The sequence below is a fragment of the Orbicella franksi genome, chromosome 4 (assembly GCF_964199315.1).
Source record: "Orbicella franksi chromosome 4, jaOrbFran1.1, whole genome shotgun sequence".
NCBI lineage: Eukaryota > Metazoa > Cnidaria > Anthozoa > Scleractinia > Merulinidae > Orbicella > Orbicella franksi.
The window spans coordinates 27,926,457-27,952,912 of NC_138148.1; the positions used below are offsets into that span (position 1 = coordinate 27,926,457).

Genomic DNA, 26,456 nt, shown 5'->3' on the forward strand with positions numbered 1-26,456 from the left:
AATCGTATTATCCGACGACTAAATCCGACGATGACCGAAAGACCGACAACAGCGTTCATGACGGGCGAAAGGGATGATGGGAGAATCTAACGTAATATCCAAAACAACAACAACCTCAAGAGGAGAAAATGGCGGACACGCGAGGAGGACGTTCTGCCGACATTCATACGTCGAAAACCCCGATTTTATCTTATAGAATACCACGGAATTTATAGCAGCAATGCCCTGGTTCTTCCCTTGGTCGGACTTCATCAAGAAAAGGGCCTGCAGATATCTATTACAGCATTATCTTGGCCATTTTCTGCAAGAAAAGCTGACTTTGGACCAGTTGACTGTCGATCTGTACAATGGAACGGGACGAGTGGACAAAGTGCCTCTTGATGTTTGGGTGAGTAGCGACAAAGCCTAGAGAAATAGGATTGCAAAGAGTTGGCCTTGAGCTCTTTTTTCTTTTTTTTGGCGCGATGGGAATGTATCAACACTTTCTTTGCGCTTAAATGACCGGTTCCCTTAATAATTTGGGGTTTCTTTTAATTTCTTTTGAGCATTCAAACTTTGTATTGTCTTCTTTTCCCCTCGTCAGTTGTAACACCGTGAACGTTTATTAGGCAGAGAAGTGTTTGATTACGCTTAGGGATCGCATTCTATTTGTATATGGTTAAGCAACCAATAATTCAGAGTATATTTCTGTTTCTGTGTGTTTATGGCGAATTCGTCCGTGTTAACAGTGGTGCATATTGTACATGGATTTTGTGGCTAACCATCGGTCAGTCTTGTTTAGAAAATATAGATATTTTAAGTATAAATTTTATTCCAACTGTGTAGGTCTGCATGGAATCGTGTGAGAGATTTTTAATAATATACCGTGTGTAACTCATTGCACATATATTCTGAATATTTTTCATATTTTTCATATTTTTCATATAAATTGAGGTTTCCAAATTATACAGTTAGATGTAAGCTTATACATTTGTATAAGTTTATGCATATGGTGATGTGATCGAGATTTAAGTTTTAGATGGGATGTGATTTTGCATTATTTTGCACCAGCAACATTGATTTTTTTATGGCTCAAAACATTATGCTGGGTGGAACTCCTGTAATTTACTATTATACAGTCGAACCCCTATTAAGCGGCCACCTATTAAACAGCCACTCCTATTAGGGAGCCAGTAAACAAAGTCCCGATGAGGTCTTTTGTATTGTTTTTACATGTACCTCTATTAAATGGCCAACCCCTTTAAGTGGCCACTATCCATTTCCCCGATGGTGGCCGTTTAATAGGGGTTGAACAGTGTAATGCACTTTAATTTGCATGTAATACAGAACCAGTTTGCAATGACGAATCCTCACTCACTGAAATAAATGATAAGAAAAAGAGTGGAAGTTGACAGTTTGGAAATTAATGCAGACTGGAGGAAGAATAATACAAAAAGCTTATTTCTCTGATACATGTAGTCCTTAGCTTTCAGACAACACTGTATAGGTCCTGTGGTGTGTTTCTCTCTTCTAGTCGTGCTCCAGGGATTGTGAGAGTGAGCGTGAGCTTTAGCTTTTGTGATTCGTTGCTGAAAACTGTAGATCTCTTACGGCAGATGTTGTACATGTGGGCACCAGCTTCTATTGTAAATGACCTAGCCTGCATAGCAAGCGTTTCCGTGGGGTTGGAAGCAAAGAAAGACCGAGGAACGGGATTTTTCGGTGTTTTGTCTGCATGGAAAATGGGGCGAGAGCCAAGAAAAAGAAAGAGGGGGTTGAGAGAGTGGAAGGAAGGAAACACTTGCAGACAAACCCCTGGATTTTAAAAAACCTCCATTCGCCAGTGAACAGAGCTCGTGATTGGCTAGGCTAGTCCAATATTATTGACATGTGTCGTTCAAAGGTATTAAACTTCTGAGTGCCAGAAAAAAGAGGAAGACGCATTCGAAGTTTGTTTACAAAACGGGTTTTAACTTTTCTTGCTGAACAAGGATTTAGTCATCAGCTTCGACAGTACAGTAGAAAGCCTGTAGTACAATGCCGACACTTTGGTTTTTCGAAGCCGGCACATTATTGTAGAAGCAAGTGCGACATAATTTGCAGCTGTTCCTTTAATTTTAACATCACTTTCTTGAATGCCACATGCACCAAGGACAAAATAATAAACCACTGGACAGAAAATTTTCACTACTGCGTGGAAAACCTAGTGATTTCGTGTGACTTGTTACATAGCAACATGTTGTCGTAAGTACTCTGACATTTCATTAGAAGCATTTTTGTTGACAGCAGTTAGAATTACCTCTGGGTACAGTTCTGAATGAATTGTTATAGTGTTAGCTGCGGCATGCCAGTTTTTGTCACAGATTTGCCTAACCAAAAATTTAGTCGTGTCGTCGTGGGGAATTCTTATGAGGACATTTTATAAACAATTTTGACTTGGAGGCTGCCTAGGGGAAGATTATCTTTATTCAGATACTGGTGAAGGTTATCGTTATTTTCCCTCTCAGATGTTTGAAGCCTCTCCTACCCAAATTGCAAAGTTTTCAGAGAAGACTTTCCGTTGTTTGTTTTTGCTACAGGCCATAACACTCGAGCCCATTTGGTGATCTGGCGTTTCCAGCAAACGCTTCTTTACTGGAGTTACCTTTGTGGGAGTTGACTTGCTAATTTTACCTTGTATTGATTCCTGGATGAATGAATACAGTGATCCAAGATTTCGAATCTTGCAAGTACAAGGATTACTAATGCGACTTGAATACTTCTTAGATTTTAACTTTCTGGCAGATTTGTGTTAAAACTTCACCCTTACAGTCCTTCCTTTTAGATGGATTGAGTAGAAATATAGCTTGATTATAAATTACCAATTTAATTCATCGAGATTTCTCCGTTCCCACTGTGCATATTTTGAGAAGTTAAAGTTTATTTTGCTTCAAAGTTCACTTCCGCTACGGAAGGCCAAAGATTTTATTGGTTAATTTATGACAGCCGATGACAGCACGAAATCGCAGTGTGCGTACTCAGGCATGAAAGGCCAAGTGGGCGGTTTTGAAAATCCAGGGGTTTGTCTGCAAGCGTTTCCTTCCTTCCTTCCCCTCCCCCTCCCCCCTCTTTTACTTGCTCCATTTTTTGCGCTGTAATTCTTTGCTCCCAAACCCCACAGAAACACTTGCTACGCAGGCTATAAATGACCCAATTATAAGCAGGGTTCTCCTGAAAATTTGAAGTAGAGGGAGAATAACTTTGAGTAGGCGGCGGACAATGCCGATTAAAGGACGTGAAGTGGTTTTATCAGAGCCACGTGGAGGGGAGGGGGGGTGACCACTACCTTTTCTTGGGGGGTCCGGGATCCTCCCCGGGAAAATTTTGAAATTGGGATTCTAAAAAGTGCATTTCAGTGTATTTTAAGCAATCATGGTTTTGTTCTTTTCTCAAAGAAAAGCAATTTCACCGAGAAAAACATACATGTAATGTAGTGTGTTAGTTGAACAGGTTAATCATCGTCATCCGTATGAAATTCAAAAAAAATATCAAAAACATCAAAAATGTTCTCATTTTGTGGTCAATCACGTGTGTAAAAACAGATGAGAAAGCCAAATGAGAAAAGAGTTTTGCTGGCATTGAAGGCACTAGATTGAGGTTTGACATTTATTTTGTTAAAAGACAAGTTTTGAGTTGCTTTAACACAGTGCTAGGGATGGAATTCATTGAACGTGATGAAGCTTGTGATTGGTAACCGTTGCAAGTGGAAGCCTCTAATACTTGGTGAAGTTTCCCGCGGATTTAAGCTCAGAATCTTGTCTGATTAAGCGTGCGGACCATCATCAACGTTTTGAGCCTTTGCGGTAGTTTGGGTTTTTCGCTCATGTTTTCAAAAGTGATAAAATTAATACAATCAAACTTAAACTTGGCATATTTTGTAAATGTTTCGCTTTATAATGAAGCCTTGAAATAGTGCATGTATTTATTCATGCGTCCCTGCTCGATAAGCTCGCCTGTTTTATATCTCACTTTCAATATTTACACAAACATCTTACAGCTGCCGAGTTTAAAGACTGTGTAAGATCTTGCAAAGTTTGTTTCTTTTGTTGAAAGAAATCTTTGCAGTTATTTGCTCTCAAAAATCCTCCATGTGCAAGCCAAGCACTGGGTTGCATGTCATTGTGTTTAAAGAACTAATTAAATTACACTTATGACCTTCGTTTGTGCCATTTCTATTTTCTTTTCAATTTATCCCAGGAACTGAACAGCGATTGCTGGGTTTTTCGCTTCATTTTCAGAGGAAAACTGAGCTTTAACTTAACCCCGGCTGTCAAATATTTCAGTGCTGCTGTCACAGCTCAATGCCCATGTCACGTTTTTGGCGGCAATTCTCACGGCCCGAATGATTTCAGATTCTTTTATCTTACAGCTACTGTACAAGAGTTGTATTTTTTTAATCGCTACGTATTTGCTGAGAAAATTAGACATATTGTTTTCAGTTTATGCTTAATTTTATAGACGGATAAGCTCACATTGCTAGAAATATTTTTTTTTTTCATGATTTATTTACTATGAGTAGCTGGCGTGCCAAGGACGACTAGACGGCAAATTTCGCCGGTACCTGGAGCTTACAGAGAACTCTGTTATAAGTTCTGGAGTGGAGTAAATCTGGAGAATGATCAAATCATATACAGTAAATTCTCACCTTGTAGATACCCCACTACTACAGCCAGAAGCTACTTCCCATGCTCAAACTACAAAGTAATATATGGAAATAACTTCTGCTAAATGTTATGAAATTTTGGACGCTTCCTGTGGTCCCAAACTAAAATTTTTTAGGAAGTCTCAGATGCCTTGAACATTAGCCTAGCTTATTTCTAATAAGTAACATTGACATTTACAAGTATAAATCAGTAATTGATTACAGATGATGTCAAAATGTGGTAGAACAAACAAGTGGTACACATTAGGCAATAGCCGATTGTGTTGTTGATGTTCTTACCACATTTTACCCACATAAATAAAAGTTTGTTCTAGATGTGGAAAGGAAAATAGAAATACAAAACATACATGTATTTGGAAAAGGAAATATGAGGTTAACCCTGTAATGTTCCCTTAAATAATAACACATGTACGTATTACGTAAAAATATATTACATAATAATAGAAGCCACATATGGTGACAGTGATGGAAAAAGATACAATGTACCATAAAATGAAAAAGTTTAAGAGTTAATACTATTTACATTTTAAGAAAAGACTTGATTTCATCTGTAATCATTAGTGACAACTGAACAGACATTAAAATGAGTTTAATTAGGATGAAAATGGATGTGCAGTGAATTTTTGAATCAGTATGAGTATGTTCAACTCAGAAATTAACTTAAGTTGATAATATTAACTTTATATATACATGTAATTGGGGTGGTGAGGGACACAGCTGCAACCTGTTCATGAGTCTCCTGGTCTTCCTCCCAATCTGCGGATACATTGTACATGTACATCAGGGGTTTTATTAAAGCATTAATGAAATCCCTGCCATACTGTAGTTTATGTGATCACAATAATTTATAAGTTTAAGTGCCATGAATGATTTCAGTCAGTGAATGAGATGTTGGACAATGCTGGCATTCCAGTGGAGATCATTGATGGATTTATTGGCAGCATCTCAGTGTCTGTTCCATGGACAGCTCTTCTCAGCGAAAGCTGTTGTTTGGATATCCAAGGTCTTGAAGTTACTATCACACCAAGACAGCGTGTAGACACAGGTACTATCACTATAGTTATTTACAGTTCTTTCAATACATTGTAAGCTTTGATGGCCGAGAAGTGTGCTCCTTTTTCCCCCTAAATAATTTAAAGCAATTTGATAATGATTCGTTCAAACCTACGTAACGTAAAAATTCCTTTTATGGACTTAAATGCATTTTTTCCTTCAGTTTCTACTAATTTTCTTAAGATCAACCCCAACTGTGCATTCACGTGCCATTCTGGTCACAAATAATTGTGACTTGTCCTGGTTATTGTCTCACTTGACTCGTTTTGAGAGCGTTGTGACTGAACAACCAGCCACATGGAGAGAGTACATAACATAACAAGCTTCTTTGTTAGACAAGAAAAGATTGAAATTTCGGCCTTTAGAAAATCATGAATAATATAATAATATCAGAGTTTGATCACCTCTCAGAGTGCAATCGTAATGTTTTATGTTATTTAGGAGGAAGCATGACTGATTCCATGATATGGAATGCGATGACAACAAGCATGCAACTGGCTCAAGAATGCTTGAAAGAAGGTCCGTCCAACGGAGAGGAACAAGCAGAAGCTACCCCACCCTTTGAAGGTCTAGAATCCTTTGCTCAAACCATAGAATCAGGTGAGTATTGGCAGAAGCAAACTCAATTAACACATTAAACTCATCATACATGTAACACTTGGCTGTAATTGAGAACAATTAATTTTAGATTGTGTGATTCCAGAGAATATCCATACCCACCCCAAGGTGGGTTAATATTCAGCTATTCCAAGGGGGAGGGGGCCAAAATTTTTAAAAGAAAGTACATTTTGTATGAACTACATGTAAGTCTGAATTTCCAGTGGGATGGTGAGTTCAAACCAAAAGCCCCTCCATGGGAGGGGTAAGGGCATTTTCGTGGATCAAATTTGTTAATAATCCTGTTATTCTTATTTATTTAAAAGTTTTGTTTATGTTCACAGTTTTGGCAAGAGTAAAGCTCTCCTTTAGAGACACAGTTATTAGATTTGAACATTTACCAAAAGACACTATAACAGGAATTGGACTACAGATACACATTAGAAGGTACATGTAGGTTAATATCAGTGCAACCCTTTAATTTGAGAGGCATCAGTGAACCAACGTAACATACTGTATACACTACATTAAATCATGAGAACTTCAAATCTAAACAGGATTTTTTACTCAAAGTCTGCTGTTGTTTATAGAATTGATTATTCAGACTTATCTACTGAACTTGGTGAGAGGGATAGTTACTACAAAGCTAAGAGTGTTTATGAACCTGCTGCCTGTACCTGCAAGAACCTAAAAATCTTTGGAGTTTCTGTTCACCTGGACGAATTCCCAGAGGAATCCAGAACTATGCCTCAAGCTCCAGATTTTCCTCAATCACCCCCACCTTCCCCAGGTAGCGATTCATGCTCTCCACCACTTCACCACTCACACAGTCCTCTTGAGGGGCTTTCATTATCAGCTGAACAGTTGCCCACCCACCCCCTCTCAGGAAGTCTCTTACCACCAATCAAGATTGCAACATTCGCTGGCCATTCTGAAATCAAACTGAAGTTGAAACAAAATGTTGCTGTTCCTGGACCTAACGTGGGATTTTGAATGTTTTTTTTTTTTAAATAATTGTCATGTTTTATTTTGTAATGACTCAGTATATGTGAACATATGTAATAAATTACTCTGGATTTTTGATCAAGATGAAGTCAAGATGGCCAGATATTGGCTTTAACCTTTTTTTTTTTTTGCATTTTTTCTCTCTAACACAGAAAAAAATAGCAAGATCGATACTCAATCATCTTGACAGAACAAGCTTGGCCAATAAGGGTTTTATATGGCTTGAATACCATTTTCTTATGGGAAACAGTGGGGAATTTCAGGCAGACCAGAGAGTGCAATTTTGCCTGTTCAGGCATTCAATTCAATCACAATGTGGAGTTTAGTGTAATATCTTCCCACTCTCAGAGCTATCCATTAATAAAGTAGACTTGCATGTACAAACCTATGCTTTTCAGCAATTGGATTTTACATGTAAGAGCTCGAGATTTCTACTACAAATAGAAGGTCTAGAATTGCGTTTTAGTTTGAATCTTGCTTGGGTTTTGAAATGGGTTTAGAGTGTAAATTTATGGAATGGTTGAAAGATGTATAGTACAATGTATGTATTCACGTATTCTATTTTTTTTCTTTTTTTTTTTCAGAGAATAAGGAATTAGCTTTATTTAGACGTTAATAGTCAATTTTTGCTAGATTGCTTGACATGATTATTTGATGTCTTTTAGGTGGATGTTGAATGCTTTCTTGGAACACTAAATGTTTTCTTGTCACCTAAACAAGTTCATCTGCTTGTAGAACTCTGCAGTGGATTTTCATCACCAGGTTTGCTTTTAAAAAGATGTTTAGGACACAAAATAATATTATAAAGCTATAACTAATTACTGCATCTAACAGATCTAGACAATGAAGACAAAGAGAGGTACATTATACATGTACAGACACACAGATAGAAAGACAGACAGACAGATATACATGTATCTGTGCAGTAGGCCTGAGAGACACTCAACATTTCATCTAATCTCTCATTGCTGTGCAAACTGTTAAGTACCAGTTCAATAACTACAAAATTTTATAACACGTGTAAGCAATTGTAGACCTGTCTTTCTCTTTTAGATGTTTCTGGCCAAACTACAGGGAAAGGCCACTCCGTTAACAAACCCATGCAATCAGAAGACTTTCAAAAGATAGAACAAGACTTACAGAACCAGCTTATGTCTGCCAGGCAGCAGGACCAGAGACATCAACAAGGCCAGCAACGGGTAGACTCATGGAACTTCAACTTTGACTCTACTTATGGAACAAACGATGTACTGTCCCACGACTCCTCAGGTGTCGATTATTACAACATCTTAGGGGAGGAAGGAGAGGAAACCTTCTATTCCATGTCGCCTAGCCATGATGTGCTTCCTCCCCTTGAGGAACCAGTTTTACCAGCTGACATGTTTGTAGTAAAATCCTCAGGAAATCTGCTGCAGTCACCAGAATTTTCTGCCTTGGGGACTTTAGGGGGTGGGCATTCATCCCCGTACAACTTGATGAACACTATAGGCTGTGATAAGCGATTTATGAGCCAGAAAGTTCAGATACCAGGTTAGCTTTAAAGTAATGATTATGAGAACACTTATTTATAAACTGAAGGTGGATTTGATTTCTGTAGACCTGTTTTAGATCCAGAACTGCCCATTGAACCATCTTGTGACCCTCCTATTTTTTTAAAAATAGGAGGGTAATAATCCATTAAAATGGATTATTACCAACAAAAATTAATTTGTAGTTATATGATCATTGATGGCAACTTGGGAAAATTTGGGGGAGGTGGGGGTGGTTTGGGATGGGTTTGGGGGTTGGGTTTGGGAGGATATTCTGCCTTTAACAACTGCATCGCAAAATGGAGGCTGGGTGCCTGTGATATCCAGGAGCTTCCACTATTGGCAGCCAGCTCCTAGATGGAGACTGCTCCCATGGCTGGCAAATCCTGGCAAGCCAGCCATGAGCCCCCACGCAGAAGGGAGAGCAGGCACCCGTCACACTGTGTGAACAGTGGAAAAGAGGGAGGGAAATGGGGGGGAGGGAGGAAGCCTTGAAGATGAGGTCCCATGAACTGCCACGCAAATAACACGCTAGCGCCTGTAACGCTAAACACACTTCAGTCAAAGAGCACATGGGATCTGGCGCATGCCCATGTATGAAACGCCGCTGACTCCAGACAACACTGGCGCTCTTTGTTGTTGACTCCGTTAAATTGCATTTAACTGCATTTAACAACTGCATCGCAAAATGGAGGCTGGGTGCCTGTAATATCCAGGAGCTTCCACTATTGGCAGCCAGCTCCTAGATGGAGACTGCTCCCATGGCTGGCAAATCCTGGCAAGCCAGCCATGAGCCCCCACGTCAAGCCAGAGGACCTCCGAGCAGCGCGCTAGCCAGCTCGGAGAAGAGAGGGGCTCATGGATGGGGAGGCCAGAGCCCCGAGAAAAATGCCCAAATCCGTAGGCACCCAGTAACTGGCAAATTAGTGACAAAAACCATACCTGTTAGGCAAGTCGTTCAGCTACTGAAAGGATGGTTTCCACAGGTGTGCCCACATATAACAAGTAAGCATCACTCGACCAGCGACCCATTGTCTTAATGAGATGATCAGGAACACCTCTCTGGGCAGCAGTTGTAGCGGCTCCAATTCTAAAACTATGACCCGAGAACTTTCCAGGAAGCCTTGAAGATGAGGTCCCATGAACTGCCACGCAAATAACACGCTAGCGCCTGTAACGCTAAACACACTTCAGTCAAAGAGCACATGGGATCTGGCGCATGCCCATGTATGAAACGCCGCTGACTCCAGACAACACTGGCACTCTTTGTTGTTAACTCCGTTAAATTGCATTTAACTGCATTAAGCCCTAGGCACGTTGCACATTTTACCTGTATGGACCTTGGCCCTGTGTCAAGGAAAACAAATGCAAAAACAAAAACAAAACAAAGCAAAAACAACAAACTTGCAACAACTTTGTTTGTTTGTTTTTCACAAGGAGCCTCTCTAGCAGAAGCTGCGAATACTGTGTTTGTCAGTGCAAAGCAATCCATGTCATCAGTTCCTGACATGAGAACTGGTAAGGAAAACTAACAAAGTTGAATATGATCAGATTCAGGTGACATGTCTAGCTAATAGAATGTTCCTATATTATAGTTTGTTGCAAATGACAAGCACTTTTGAATGACATGTTTAGTTGTCTTGATTGTAAAGGAGAACAACCATGTTGTTCATTTTGAAATCACAGATTGAATAACTTTTGCCTTTGTTTACTAATACATGCAGATGCTCCTCAAAGCACGGTTTCTAGACACAGTATGTCGTCTGCAAATCCTGGTCTTGCTGGAATAGCAGCCCTAGATGATCCATGCCCTGATGTGACAAAAATAAGTATCAAGCTCACCAGCTTGGCAATGATAGTGCTTCACATTGATCCAGTGTTGTCACCATCATCAGAGATACAAGACTTCCACTCCAGTGACAGTCATCCGTTGTCTCTCATGGCAGACAAGTTCTTTTCTAGCCTTGGTACATACGGATTTGGAGGAAAAGACTTTGAAGGGATGGCAGAGAAGTTTGCTTCGGCATGTTGTGCAGATCATCTCAGGTAGGTGTCTTTGTGCAGTCCCTTAATTAGCCACCAGTAACACGATCGAGACTGCTACTAGCAGTAGCTGACAAGGACTTGCTGTATTGCACATGGCACTGAATATGACCTAGGATATGGGAGGAACCTGGGGATGGTGCAGTGGTTTAAATATGCACATGGTTTGGTGTTATTGGTTTGAATCTTGGTCAGAGTCAGGCCCTTAAAAGTTTGGTCCTTACTGTACATTGTGTTGGCAAGGCACTAGGTTTGTTCAAGTTCCTTGAGAGGGGGTGGGGTGGGGGTGTTACAATACCTATAACTGTCATGTATCTTTATCTATAGGCATGTGCTGTTTTGGTCTGAAAAGAGGAGTAAATTTTGACCACTTTGGGCTGAAATAGGGTATATTTGTTACTTTGGCTTTACAGGCACTGGGTATCTTGTGTACATTTATCAACTAATTTTTTTCTGCATCATTACTGGAAAATTTGTAGCTGCTCTCCAATTTTTATGTAAATGGAAATCATTCCTCGTTAGCTTTGATCATGCATGTGTGGTAATTCTAATGGTCTGAAATGGAGTATCAATTTTTTGGTTTGGGTCTGAGAAAGGGTATGGACAATCACAGATTTTGGTCTCTAGTAAGATAGGGGTTTCAAAGATTGGGCCATACACCCCCCATGAAAAACTTTGGGGGGTGCCCCCCACCCCCAAGGATTCAAGTATATATTACGTGTATTTTCACAAGTTATCTTAAAGTTTGTGACATTTGATTCTGCAGATGTATGGCTGCCCCTATCTCATTTGAATTTGAGAGAACAGTCAGCAGTTCACACCAGACTGGAAACATTGAATTGTCAATAGGGAAACTGGAGCTGAATGAATATTTATTTGAACGATTATCAACTTCTTCACCCACTCCAACTCCATACTCCATAACTCAGGTACAGTAGTTGTCAACTTCATGTATCCTTTCACATTTTTGCACTATTAGTGGTATGTTGGACATAACTGAACAATTTTGTATTTACATTCTGACAGTAGGCTGAAATAACAATGGGTCGTTATAATAATAATGCAGGAACGTGTACATGTGCAGCTTTTAGTCTAAATGCACAACCCCACCAGCTCTGCTTATTATTCCATTGGGTTTAAATACATAGTAGAAACATAGTACAGTAGATGGTCAAAATAACAGGAGAAAGGCAGTTTGACCTGAAAAATGAATATTTCTCAAGATTTACTGGGCAACACATTAGAAATACATTATAAGTTTGGCACACTCTTTTGTAAAGTTTTCAGGTAGATTGTTTGAATTTGCATACGTTTTAATATTTTATTTTTCCCAGTGTTCATTTTGAATCAGATGTACAAAAGACATGAAAACATGATAAGAAAGGAGAGGATTTTCTGTAGGACAGGATGGAGAGGCCATTGAACTTACAAAATATAAAAAAAATCAAGGCTTAGTTAAGGAAAGTCATGGAAAATAACAGTTAAGTCTGGTAGATGTACGTCCATCGCTGCAGGTGTCAAAACAAGTACAAAATAAAACAGAGGCGAGTTAACGGGCAATGAATAGCCTCCCACGCAGACGTTCTTGGGTCAATTTGTACTGCACCCATTTTGGCGAGAGGCTCTGAAATAGAAATTTACTGCGAAGTATCTCGGCACTTTTGTAACTCATTGTAGCTCTTCAGAGAGCACTGCATTTAACCTTTCCTTAGATTGGTAAACTTGTTACTGTATGTCCCGCATTTATAACGGATTCAGATGATTTCTAAGGTCTCGTCCACACTATGCCGGAGAAATTCGAAAATTACATTTTCACTCTGAGAACGCATTAAGTGTTTTCTGTCCACACTTAACACCGGAGAAATGTTTTCCGTCCAGTCTAAAACGCAAAGCTGGCGTTTTCAAATTCCTCCGGTTTGAAAAGCGTTTTCAGAAAGCTCTCAGAGTGTTTTTGTGACGGATTAATGTGGACGATAGGCCTAACTGTAGAAATAAAGCTGCGTTTTCATTTTTTTTCTGGCATACTGTGGTCAGAACCAAAGTGTAGAGGAACTGGTGAAGCATTTGTGGCTTAGTTTTCGAGTGATAATATTAGACCATTATTGTAGACCCAGCTCTGTTTAAAATAATCCGATGGGAAATGCAATTTTTCATTGTCAAGATTTTGAAATTCTCATTACAAATTAACGGAACCATGATCAAAAGCTACTGTCTTACAGTACATACAGTTTTTGCATAGAACGAAGTTAGTTTCCTTATTTTTAACCCGTGAATTGTGATAGTCACGATTTGTGTTGGGTGGTCAGGTCATTGTTATCACCAACATGGTACCATGAGGATGCTTCAAGTTGCTTAAGGTGGCCCCCTATAGTTTTACGATCGCACGCGCGCTGAGGACGAAAGCTCAAGTAATCTGCGCGCGCTTGAAGGAAAACGTCAGTGTTTTTCGATATTTTATTACGTCAACATGAGCACAACAAGCAAAACTGACCGTGAATTTTCTCGCGTTTCCTTCGGTGAAATTCCATAAAACTTGGCAGATTGGTAGTAAATATTTTACTTTAGTCGGAGCTCGTTTTTGAGGGAAATCTATAAGACCAGTTTTTTCGCAGCGGAAAAAGACGTACATTTACAAAAATCGAAAAACCTGCGTTTACAAACCCTACTTTTTCCGTGTTTAAAATTCGTGTCCCGCAGGAAGTGATATGCTGTGGAAATTTTGGAAGATTTCACCGAAGGAAATTCAAGAAAATCGCAAGTAAAGCCATAAAAAAGTAAAAAACATAATTTTTTGGGCATTTCTAATTCAAGACTAAATCCAATAATTTTAACAGAGATGATAGTAAAACACTATTTAATCATTGCTTATTACATGTAATTAGTTTGAGGGGACTGGGTGTAAATACGAATGCAAAAACGGCATTCAAAACATAACACTTACGCGCGCAACGCCATAAATGATTACCCTATGGAGCCACCTTAATTCGCAACCTTTCTGGTAGAAAATCGCAGGCCTCACTCTGAACTCTGAAATCTCTTCCTCTGACTGTGCTGCAAACTTCTGGCAATGTATTGTCTTTTGACAGAATCAGCAGGCTTTGTTTACACAAGCCATAGAAGATACTCTCACAGTAGAACAGCCTTTTAACATTCACCTGTCCTGCCCTTCACTTACTCTGGTCTTAAGATGAGCAATCGAGTCCTACAGCTGTATATAGACAAACTGGTACGGCTCATAGAAGTAACTGTTTTCGCTCCGTACACGGTCCCAGAGTGCATTTAATTTAGGGGAATTGGATATTTTAATTCGTTTTTTGAGCTAGGGGGACAAATCGCAGCTTAAGGTAGTTTCCGGTCCACGTAGGTTTCGAAAATTTGCTTCTCATTCAGGGGATTTAGAATAGTTTCACGTCTTTCGTGAGCAACGAAGAGAAACGATTTGACTACCCGTATGATTTGTGCAGATCGTAAAGGCATCCTGTACCAGCCTATCAAATTCCCACTGGGTAATTCGAACTCGTCTAAATAAATTTGTAAATTTATGATCATTCAAGCCAGAAAACAGTGATTCAAATGCATAACGAGGAAGTGGGATGACAATGTTAAATTGCTAATAGAGTTAGAGAGACAACTCTATCGACACTTGTTTGGTGCACTATAAGTACTGTCTTCTAGTGAGGTTCATCCCCAAAAAGTGAAAATCTGCTCAAGCCTGAAATTCTCTAAAATATTCTTCCCTAAATTTCTTCTTGTAATTTTAAGAATGATCGCGTTCTACGAAAATACCTCTCTGACTTCGTATTATTTGTGAAATAAGTACAGACCTCTGGAGTTACATCATGATGCCAACACAGATCTATCAGACAAAGTTATGTTCTTAGCAGTGGAATCAACTTATGTTTTCACTGGCATTATAGGTTTCCCATTCCTGACTTACGGCCCGCTGTAGATCGGCGTCCCTGGTGGAAACAGTCGTTGAGAAAGGAGTGCTTAATATTTGACTTTTCAGCCGTAGAATTCAACACATCCCTTACTGGATCAGAGCTTCCCTGCCATTACAATTTAAGCTTCAAAGAATTGCATGGTATGGAAAACCTAGGGTTTACAATGTAGTTAAGATACTGGTCTTGTCTTTTATTTACGATAACGAAGAAGTAAGTACTTTATTAATTGTATCTTGAATACAACACATTCCAAGCAGGCTTAGTTCCTTGAAATTGCTGCGAAGTTTCAAAAATCGTAGTCATTTCACCGTATGTTAATTTCCTATATTACTTTGAAATCAGCAAACTAGTGAATTGACAAAAAACTTTTTTTTTAAAGTAATTGTATTGAAAATGTGAACTTTCACTGTGCTCCAGCTCAGGTAGTGCTGCTTCAAGACAAGTGACCAGTTTTATGAGTCTTGGGCCAGTTATGGTGGCTTCCTAAAGTTTTAAAAACGCAGTTTAAGTCAAGACTAAATGCCATATATTGTTTTAACAGAGATGATTTGAAAACACTATTTCATCATTGTTTGTTACATTTGATAAGTTTGAGAGAACTGGGTTTAAAATACGAATGTAAAGCTAGCTTTCAAAATATGTAACACTAGCTTGCGCAACACGGTAAATAATTTCCCTGTCTGAGCATATCAACAGGGTATTTGAGGGTTGTTAGTAACACTTTGTTACCTTTTTCTAAGACTAAAACAAACCCTTAAAAGTGATGTGTTAGCCGTAAGGAGAGGTTTCGCTCTGAATGGTTTTGACAGGTTATTTCCAGGAAGATACCAGCGGTGATAAAATGCCTGTTATTCATGTCACGCATAGTCAAACTGAAAACGATACAGGAAATGGTGGCTTTGACTGGCCAAGGTAATGATGTTATAACCTGCCACACAGTACAAATGTACAGTGTTTATGGTGTATTTGGATGCTTTGAGTGTTTCACGTGTCTTTAGAGGAGCTCAGTCGCGGTATTTTGAGTATTTTGGCCACCTACAAAATTACCTTTAAATTGAAGGAAGTTTACTAAGATAGTAAAACACCAAAGAGATAATAATAAACCATAAAGGACCAGGATGGTTAAGGGTGGAGAAGATTAACACGGATTGCAAACGACGACCTTAAAAAATTTAGGCTAAACTTTTTAAGACGCGCAAACTGTGACATAGTATTCATGCACATCCGCTACTCTTTTCAAACTGTCTGCGAATTTTTTAACGCCTCTGACAAATTATTTTGATATAAAGTGTAGGATATAAGTCGTACGGCTCAACGTCCGATTGCCTGATCTAAAATAGTGGGGTTTTTTTTCGGTAATTTGTAACTAGCGAATCTGGCATATAGTGGCGCGGCACTTCCACGACAGAAGCGTTAAAATAACAACGAAAATATCACGCCGCTCGCTGTTGCAAGTTTAACTGCAAAGTATAACCGTTCTCTCGAACGGTTCGTGCCCGGTCTCTCTTCTAACCATTTATCTGTTACAAATTTCACACGGTATAGATCATAACAAATGCTATTTGTTTGAAGGATTGTGATTACTGTGCAGCCACCTGCTCTTTCGTCAGCTCTGGAGGAAGTTCCCTCGTCGGATAACTCGCCCCTCAGTTCTCTGGATCCTGTGATGAAGGCCGAACCGTCTCCCATCTCCTGCAGACCAGTCATGTTTGAGACAGAAGAGGTTAGTCTTGTTTTCAGTCCATGAAGCTTTTCTTAGTATGCTGCTCATAATGGTCAACAGCCAGCCCCTTAACAGGGATTGTTCAAAGACTTCTAGTGGCAATAAGACCACTGTTCATAAATTCCTTGCTAAATGATGCTAACTAATCTTCTACCTTCTTAACTTGAGAAAGAAAAGTGGATTTCTGCATACATATTGCGAATTGTCACCACTATTTGTAACCCCAGCTATCCAAATCGATTTAAGGAACCTCTTTATAACGAAGTAGTCCGTCTTGAGTTCTTCGAGATCACAAGGAAAAGTATTAACCCAGGGGATTTAAAAAGTGTGAACGCTATGGGGTGGCCCTGAGGAAAGACAATTTTTTACGCACGCTTCGCGGCCGTTCTCGCGCACTCGCATCGTTCGTGCGTTCGAAGAGAAATAACAATTTGGCTAAAATCCTTGACGCAGTTCCTTTAATAAACACTGGCTGAGTCAGGAAATGATGGCATTTGCTTTAATATAATTTACAATGTGGGTTGCTAAGCTATTTTAATACAAGTAGATCAAAAGCAACAATAACGGCTACAATTGAAGTATGGAACTGAATGTAATAAGCGTTTGGATTGCAGCTTTTAATGCCTGGAAGTCAGGAGGAAATGACCAAATTTCAAGACGATACAGTGGCATCCTCTAAAGTACATGTTGAATGCACCTTTTAAAGACTAGATGTCAACCTGCACACGAAGGATGTCTTTGAAAATATTTATAACAGGTGGGTGAGACTATAAAGAAGAGATGGAAGTTTTATAAAATACATGGAATTGCAGTTCCTGGAGAAAAGAGAAAATATTTGACTCTCATGGATTTAAGAACACATTTTATGTCTGGATCAGTTCCCTGTCGCGCGCTCTGATCGAGACAGTAATAGTAATAGTAACTGAACCGAGTAGGCTGAGTACTATTCAGGGGCTAATTGGGCGAGCTATTTCAAAATCAGACATTTGCGCAGCGCAAGGCTGTTTTGAAATAACGAGTGGGATTACTCTCCAACTATGCAGCACGAGGTCCAATTACTAATTAATCGTACCAAGAACTAAGTCTTTTCATGAGAACATATTTTCAGCGACAGTCATTAGTATTTCCCATAAGTTTTACAAACAGTATGTAAATCTGATCAGCGTGATCTCGCGCCAGTGACATGACAAACTAGCGCGCGGAGGACCTATCAGATGCGGTTAAGAGATGAAATTGCACTGTACAAATGCAAACAGAAGACGTAGTGTAAGGAACAATATGATTCCGTTGTTGCCCCTCCCCCACTCCCTCTTTTTTTCACCCCCTGTCCGCCATAGCATTTTCAAAACTTGATAGAGGATCAGGAACGGACTTCGTCAATTTCGTCGTTTTTGTTTTTGTTTTGTTGTTGTTGTTGTTGTTTTCAAGGCTAGCCAGTGACCTGTTGTTATGGGAACCTATGGCTCCCTCCCCAGCGGACCGGCCTGACCCATGTGGGTTTAATATTGGTACAGGGCTGAACCTAGCCAGTCAGATGATGCAGGCACAGGGACCGGAAATGTTTGTCACGTGTAGATCAGGGCTACGCAGCTACGATGATGGCAAGTAACTTTTTCTTGAAAATATCTAGTAAGAAAGCTCGCAGTAAAAGCCGTACTTCTATTTACCAATTAGACCACGAAAAGCGAAAAGTCTATGAGGCGTACATGAGCTGAGTTGAATATCACAGAAAACGAGGGCTAGTAGTTTAATTGTTTTAGGAGACACACTAAAGAATTACAGCACGAAACCTACACTTGTGTGCACTTTTTAAGCCGAAACTTAAGAATAATTTTCAGTTTCAAGAGCAGCGCATGCGATCATTGTCTATCAGCGATTATAGTTCACCACTAAATTTTCTCCGATTCTTATTGGTTTAAACTGATCACGTGACGCGATAGTATTCATCGGCGGAGAGACACTATTTGCCCTTCCCGTCCGAAGAAAATACACAGTTGAATAGCACTCGTCCGTGAAATTCTTCTGTACAGATTCTACACAAACGTGGGAACTGAACTAAACTCTCTCTCGTGCTATGCATCAGGCTATGATGACAGGCGTGTCACTTTGTCCATTTTCCCAATATGTTCCTTACTCTTCAGTGTTGTAATTCATTCCTTTTTAACTCGTGTTTGCGTTGGCAAGTTACGAAGTTGTAGTGGGTGATCAGACTATTCCTTGTTCATAGATGCATCCTCGTCTGATGAAGGCAGCCGTAATTTAACATCACTGGATAACAAATTTAAACGAACAACGTCCAACCCTAACGGCCAGACATCCTTTACACTTACGCTCGATGTTGGCAAGGCCAGACTGGCGGTTTTTCCTGTGAGTGAGGTAAGGCAGATCTAGGAAGCTGTTCTTGGATGAACCTTCATCGAACCAAAGAGAATAGTAAAGAGCACAAACACAACCATCCTTTTTACCCTTTAGTAGTTCGAAGCTCTCCTTTGTTATTCTACTCACTATAGTCCAGTGCAAAAGCGCAAACGCCTTAGAAACTAGCATGTGGAATCTCTTTGATCAAAAGCTTATAACCTAACTTAGGACCTCCGGATCAAATCACCTCTGTTTCTCAGCAAGCTCAAGGAATGTTTTTTTTTTTTAATTTATTTATTTATGTCGTACGATCCATCATTTCCGTTCTACGACTAACGCTTAGTAGGAAACACCTGGGTTGATTTACAGCACTCCAAAATCGCTGAACATAGAGTTTATTTTCTATTTTCCAGCTTCCAATAACAGTGCTGGGCAGCGGGACGCAATATTGCGTTCACCACTATTATCTACCTCATCACGAATTTCTACCGAAATTCCCCACGACCTGTTCCGGTCTGGCCTCCAAGCTCAGTCGGCAGAGCAACGGGGATCTAATCCGAAGGTCGCGCGTTCGAATCCCATCGAGCTCAAATAATTTTTCCTTAATTCGTTTGGTCACTCATTTCCTTGCTAAGTCTATCTTAACGCTGAGAAGGAAATACTTGCGTTGAATTCTAGCACTCCATATTACTTTAGAGCTAATCTTACACTTCTCAGCTGCTAATATCAGTGCTAATATCAGCCCAACAAAGCATTCGCAATTGCTGTATCCGGAATTCGTACAAAACCTTGGTAGATGTATCAGGCTCTTACGCGGTAGTTTTTCACTTGAACTATGGCAACTCCTACTGAAGCTTCTGAAACATAATTTGGCGTTTTCCTGGTGTAAATAGAGCTAGTTTTCAATTGTTAACTCAAAATTATCAAAGTACCTTCGTATTTCCTTTGTATTTCACAAATACTTTACGATTATACTCTGAATTTTGTAGATTTTTCAAAGGGTTTTATTGTGACTGTTTTCTTTTCTTTCAGAGTTCCTCTCCAAGTGGAAGTTCCAGGGATTGTAGCTCATGTTCTGAAGAAGTATTAGGAGAAATAGCAGCTGAATTTAATGACATTACATTCTTTATAGCAGCTTGTTACAAAAGTCAAGTGGATCTGAGCTATCTGTGCCTTCAATCTCAAAAGGTCGCTTTCCAGCATGCACCAGTGGTCCCACAGAGTGCTCACGTGTCCATGGAGTCTGCATTCAGCGGAGCTGAGCTCTAGTCCACCCTCTACCGCACTGAATCGGGTGTGAGACAAGTTGACGGGAAGACGGGTGAACCGATGTTTGCATTTGCTATTAAAGTTTCAGGGGATACGTCGAAAAATAGTGAGGTACGAATGCAAATTGAACAAACAATTACCTAGCACCAACGTGAGGTTGTACTGCAGCTCACAGAAGTAGAGGGTTTCTGGGCTATTTTCTCTGGTGCTCTTCGCCCATGTAGTGAGCGCTTTTCCATAGTTAGAATAAGGATAAAGAAAACGTCCTATTGCCTTTGTAGTTACATGATTTGAGGAATTTTTTTTTGCCACCCTGAATTAAAGATGTGCTTATATAGTCAAATTACATAATGATAAGCCATTCTCGGTATTGGACTGGAACTAGCTTGCAATGGAGGCTAAAGCGGGGGAATATCTTAGATTAATGTCATTTGCATTTGAGAAGGTTCCCGGATTAGTCTCAGTTGCAAGCTAGTAATTCCAGTGCAATACTGAGAATACGAAAACGGTCTACTGAGGTGATGTGGTGTTACATGATTTTTTAAAGGAAATTCTACTTTCGCTGGGAGTCCGCAGAAGCACTATTCGCCACAGAATGCTTCCTTCTAAACAGATGTGGCTCACTCGGGTATCAATTTAATGCTTCTTTATCCAAGTGTTGTGTTTGTTGTGTGATTTCAGTCAAACTGGGAAGCGTTTTTCACACCGTTTTAGACAAGTCTTGGTAGAACCACTAAATTGCTAGGTCTCTCTTAGCGGTTCTTGTTTATCCGTGCACAAGGATGGAACTAAAATTTGCCTCGCCAACATGTTGCCTTGAAAGGTCTTTTTGTTCAACAGTGGTGGGCTCAATCGACTGAGGGAAACAAAGAGAAGCGCAGTTTTCCAAGGCGGTTGGTGCTGACTGGATCACTAAAAGTTTACGCTTTGCAAACACTCGCCTGGTTAAATGCGTGTGACTATTGATTTGTTATAAATCGGTCACCACTAGACCAGCATTTATTTTTGCAGGTGACAGACTTCTTTGACGTGAAGGATGATCCAGTCCTTGGTTTCACTCTTCCAAAGGTTGTGACAGTGTTCCACACACATGTGCGGGAAGGGACTATTGACTATAGGTTTGTTGTTGGAATTTTTCCATACTCGACACTCTTCTATCGTGTTTGTTTGGTAGTTACTCAGGGTGCTTTCCATTCGACAAAAAAATTCCGAAACTTTCAAGGCATATATATTGAACGAAAACAACCTAGAAGAGTTTCCGAAATATCTCAGAATTGCTGACTTTCAGAAATGGAACCATTCAATTCGGGGAGTAAAGTCACATGGAACTGAAATTCACGTTTATAAATTTTCGAATATTCGTGTATATCCTGCGAGGTTGTCCTCTTTTCCGTAAATCCCGGAATCGAAAATGCCCTCTATCATTCAACTGATCTGAGACACCACATGGATCTATCGAGCTACGTTATAACTATGTTTCTATAGGGGGGGAAGGGGGGGTTGGAGGGGGGAAGGAAGCGAGTCTTCAGGCGTTTCTCGAGCGGAGGAAGAATTAACCGTAGGTAGAAAAGTCTTTCCTTTTAGCTTACCCTAAGGTGGTCACAAGTAGAGTTTTATTTTTATATTACATCAACTTAATTTTGATTCTGGTATTTGGTTTTGTGGAAGGATAGTTATAACGCGTGTATTTCTAAGGTCAGCGAAGAACCATCAGTTTGTCATTAATTCTAAACTTGAATGTGTCAGCCAGGACAATAGTTCCTTTTCGTGTCATCGACCAATCGTCTTGATTTCGACGCAGTACAGTCGCTTGTACTTGTATTAGCTTGTGTTACGTTGCATATATGTTTTTCTGTAGCCCATGAGCCAGTGCAGTCGATGTTAGTAACGTGTTACTCTCTGCCTACAGGCCAATCCACCTTCCTTTACGTGTTCTTGTCACCATGGGAACGTTCAGTGTCTCAAATAACATCACGATTGAGTCTAATGTCTCTTTGCTGAGGTAGGTTCCACAAACGCTGACTGTGTACTGTGTTGGCGCCCAAACGTGTTACCTAGAACGCAAGAGAGCTAGCAGTGATGGTTTGATCTTGAAGAAAAGTGCTCAACAAAAACCAGCAAGCCTTTAGGAAGTGAGAATGACTAACGACGAGGAGTGTAGCCTCTTGTAAGCGTTCAGTTAGTTAGGGTGCAGTGCGAAAGACGGTTTGAGTAAAAAAGAGTGGCTTACTGCCAGGAGCGAAGAAACGCGTTCTCTGACTTTCTCGTGTCGTACTACTGCCCCACTTTTTTCTTGACAACGTCGCTCTGTAACCCAGCTAACCGAGAAAAGTCTTTAGAGCCTATGACGAGAATGAAAGTAGATTGCATTATGGAGAAACTTGAGAATGGGAGTCAGTAATTTTCCAGTGTGGCTCAGATTTCTTAGTGGGAATTCGCTTCCAAAATGCCAGTCTCGAGCACCTTCCCTGTGCAATCCCGGGCTGCTGGTCTTATTTTCCTATTTGACAATGACATTCGGAAAGTGTCCTCCAACCACTCTGAGTGGCTGTTGTCAAACAAGTTTCTTTCTTTTGGCAAACCGATATATTCTTTACAGTTACGTACTTTAGTTTTAGGTGAATTGCTTGAAACAGCTTTTGTGTTTTCACTGACGAATTGGCTTCTAAACTGATTTTCTGGTTGGTTATTTGGCAGATTTATCATTGATGATGCGGCGTTACATCTCTCGTACAAATGCGGTGGTTCTGCAAATATTAGAAGTAAGTTCTATTAATTGATGCAAATGATTTATTTTCGTGGATGATTTATGATTCAGGTATTGTTTTTCTTCCAGATTATGTATGTGTTTTAGATCTTGGAATGTTTGAGCCGTCCCTTTTCACGTCTGATGGCAGTGAACAGGTAAGAACACCAAACAAATACATTGACGTTTTTCATGTAAATGAGTTCTTCCATTGAAGAAATAGTAAGCAGTGAGAATCTTCTTGTGTCCATGAGGAAGGAGAGACAATAACCCAAGTTCGATATATCAAAATTCCAACGTGTTACCGAGGGCTTCGGCCAAATCTCGACATTTTATCTATATTTTCTTTGTATCAAGTCTCTTATGGGAATTACAAGACAAAGGAATCCTAGAAAAACTACAATTTTGGTCAGAAAGCGTCAGAGTCTTGCCAGAATTTTGATAGATCAAACATGGGCTATTGACATTTCCAGGCTTACACTAGATATATAAAAGTAGGTTTTCAAACGTTTGGGAAGAATGCTAGGACCAAATTAGATCTAATCGCGATTTCCGATAACGAACCTTCAGGTCACTAGCTCAATTGTGAATAGCACGCAAATTCTCGAGTTACAAAGTGAACCAAAGGTAACAATTGTTGTAAGAGCTCAGTTACGTTGGTACGCCTGGTTTGTACTTTATCATATGAATTCAAATTATTCTCGTTGAACGATGCATATCAATAATAATTTCGGGTTCCTTGAACTTCTTTAATTGGCTGAGAGTTTGCTGTTTCGTAGGAGAACAGTGTAGTGTCTTAATAGACATTGTTTTATTGAGTTACGAAGTCACAGAGAGGTATGCCGCTTCAGCGTATTATTTAATTTAAAATGAACGAAAGTCAACGTAAAACACCGGCCAGAGTAAAATTTTAAAGCTCTCGTGACAAGCATTAAGTTATTTTTAGACCCTGAATGAAAATAACACACATGAAACAAGCACACTGCTAAGAGTGAATCTTATCAGGGTTTCCTTCCGTTCATTTTCTGCAAGGGGAAAAATACAAACCGGGAGTGAACCGGGCAGGGGTTCTGGGACCTGTGTGACTACCGTGCTAGAGCTATCAATTGCACTCTTCACTGTCTGTGATTGTCTCGCTGGTCTTTCATAAGAAAATTGTAGAGCGTGCTAAAAAAAAAAACGTGGATAAGATTTACATAAGTATGAAAATTTATGAGTTTAGCTGGACATCCATTCATTATTAGTGTGTGTGTTCAAGGAATAAAACTTTTGCCAACCGGAGTAGTTAACAATGTCATTAATGACAAATTCAAAATGGCAACGCGACTTGTTACTGTGTAAATATAAATAAAAAAATTGCTCGATTCTGATTGGCTGAGAGCAGTGCAGTTTAAGTGTAACACCAGTGCAAAAAGTGTAACACTAGTGAAAATTGCACATTGTAATTCTGGATTATGATTGGCTGAAAGATAATAGGAGATTTTCTAAGAAAATGATATCACGGAAAATGATGACGAAAATTTTGTGCGGTAACTTTGAAAAAAGTTTTCTCGAATGAGAAAAAAAAGGCTTCAAGAAAGATCTTCCGGCACTTCCTCAACGCGACTTTTTTCATGTTTATATTATTAATAAGTAATCATACGGTTTTTCTCGTTCAATTTGGAATTAATTTGCACTTGTAAGTTTTTCAAAAAGCTGAAATTGCACTCGCCGAAGCGGCCCGTACAATTTCAGCTTTTTGAAAAACTCACTCGTGCAAACTGAAAAACTGTAACTGAGGTCACAGGTTTTTCACTATACCGACCTCTCTGCCGGCAAATAGCAAATATAATTTGAATGAATATCTTGTATTATAGTCCATCAAATATTGTCGCTCGCACGAGATTGGTCTAAACCCGTCACGCGACTGAATATTAAGAATATTCAAGTGATGTTTCCCAATTTTCAGATCGGGCGTATTCAGCGAAAAATATTTGAAGGACGATCAACGCAATAGCCTCCATTTAGCGTTTAAAATATGCTCCGATATTTGTCCTTGTAACTTACCTGTTCCTTGGAGCTCACAGTTTTCCTGGAGCTTTACTCGAGGAAACTGTTCACTTCTCGTAGTAGATAATGTCCGCGGAAAAATATCGTAGCTTATAATCCATCAAATATTTTCGCTTGCGCGCGATTGGTCTAAACACGTCACGTGACCGAATATTCCCCACCTAAAACTCGGGAATATCCGAGAATATTCCCCAATTTTCAAAACTGCGTGTGTGAAAAATATATGAAGGATAATAAACACAATAGCCTCCATTTGGCGCAAAAATATATGCACGGATATTTGTCCTTGGACATTATCTGTTCCTTGAAGCTCACAGTTTTACGCTCTCGGAAAACTGTTCGCTTCTCGAAACAGATAATATCCGCGGACAAATATCCGTGCATATTTTCGCGTAAAATTGAGGCTATTGTTTCTATATATATCCAAGGAGTCCACGCACTAGTCAACAGATTTTGTGGTAACTTTGTCCGCAAGGCAAGCTTCGACCGTCTAAAGAGGATCATTGACAGTTTTGGCATCTCATTTAAGGTAATTCCTCTGAAATGAAAGTGACAATAGATTTTTGTTCAAACTTTGTCCACTAAATATTTGTCATATGATAACTTCAATTTTGAAATAAAAAAGGGGGATGCCCATCCTCATTAAGGAGCAGTGAGGCATTGAAAATGCCCCATTTTGGCATTATTTAATGCTTATTATGAGAACGCATTCCCAGTAATTGTAACATCTTTGTAAGCCCGGACTCATAAGAACACGCATTAAACTACAGTCAATACATTGTGTCGGACACAAATAAACGTTTAAGTTTGATTCAGACAGAAAGCTAAATCCTTGATTAAAAACTTGAACCAAATTTCTTGACGTGGCTACCGACTGCAAAATAGAAAAGACCACAGTGTATCTGCTATTTTTCTTATTTATTCAATTTTCAGCAATAGAAATTAGATCAGTCTTTTCTCACGCAAAGCTTATGATTAGTTGATTACAACGACTGGAAAAAAAATTGGGGTGCCCATGCTCGTTGGTGAGCTAGAGCCATTTATCAACTGACAGAGCTCAATATCAAGGGAAATCCGTCATGTTTTGAATATGCGCGTGCACAAGCGCGCGCTAATGACGCCATAAATTATGCGCAGTAAGGATGCGCAATGCAAATGTGAGGAATGACCTTAAAATGAACTGAGAAAATCAGTTATGGTCGTCGTTAATAGAGGGTCACCATTTAACAGAGGGCCACTCGATAGAGGTCTGACTGTAAGAGCTTAATTAAAACATACCTTGTTAAATATATGAACCAAAATAAACTGAACTTGAAAATAAACACCTCTTTTTGTTTGCTCATCGCTATGTTTTTTTTTTTTTTTTTTTTTTTTTCAGGTTCTCGATAGTAGGATCAACCGCAACACAGTTGTCTATCACCGTCTAAATCCACCATCTAAACCCAAATTCAAATGGTAA

At 39.6% G+C, this 26,456-nt stretch overlaps 1 pseudogene; it reads left to right on the top strand.

Annotated features, from left to right (window-relative positions):
* On the top strand, positions 1-26,456 carry LOC145485679 (autophagy-related protein 2 homolog B-like; annotated as a pseudogene).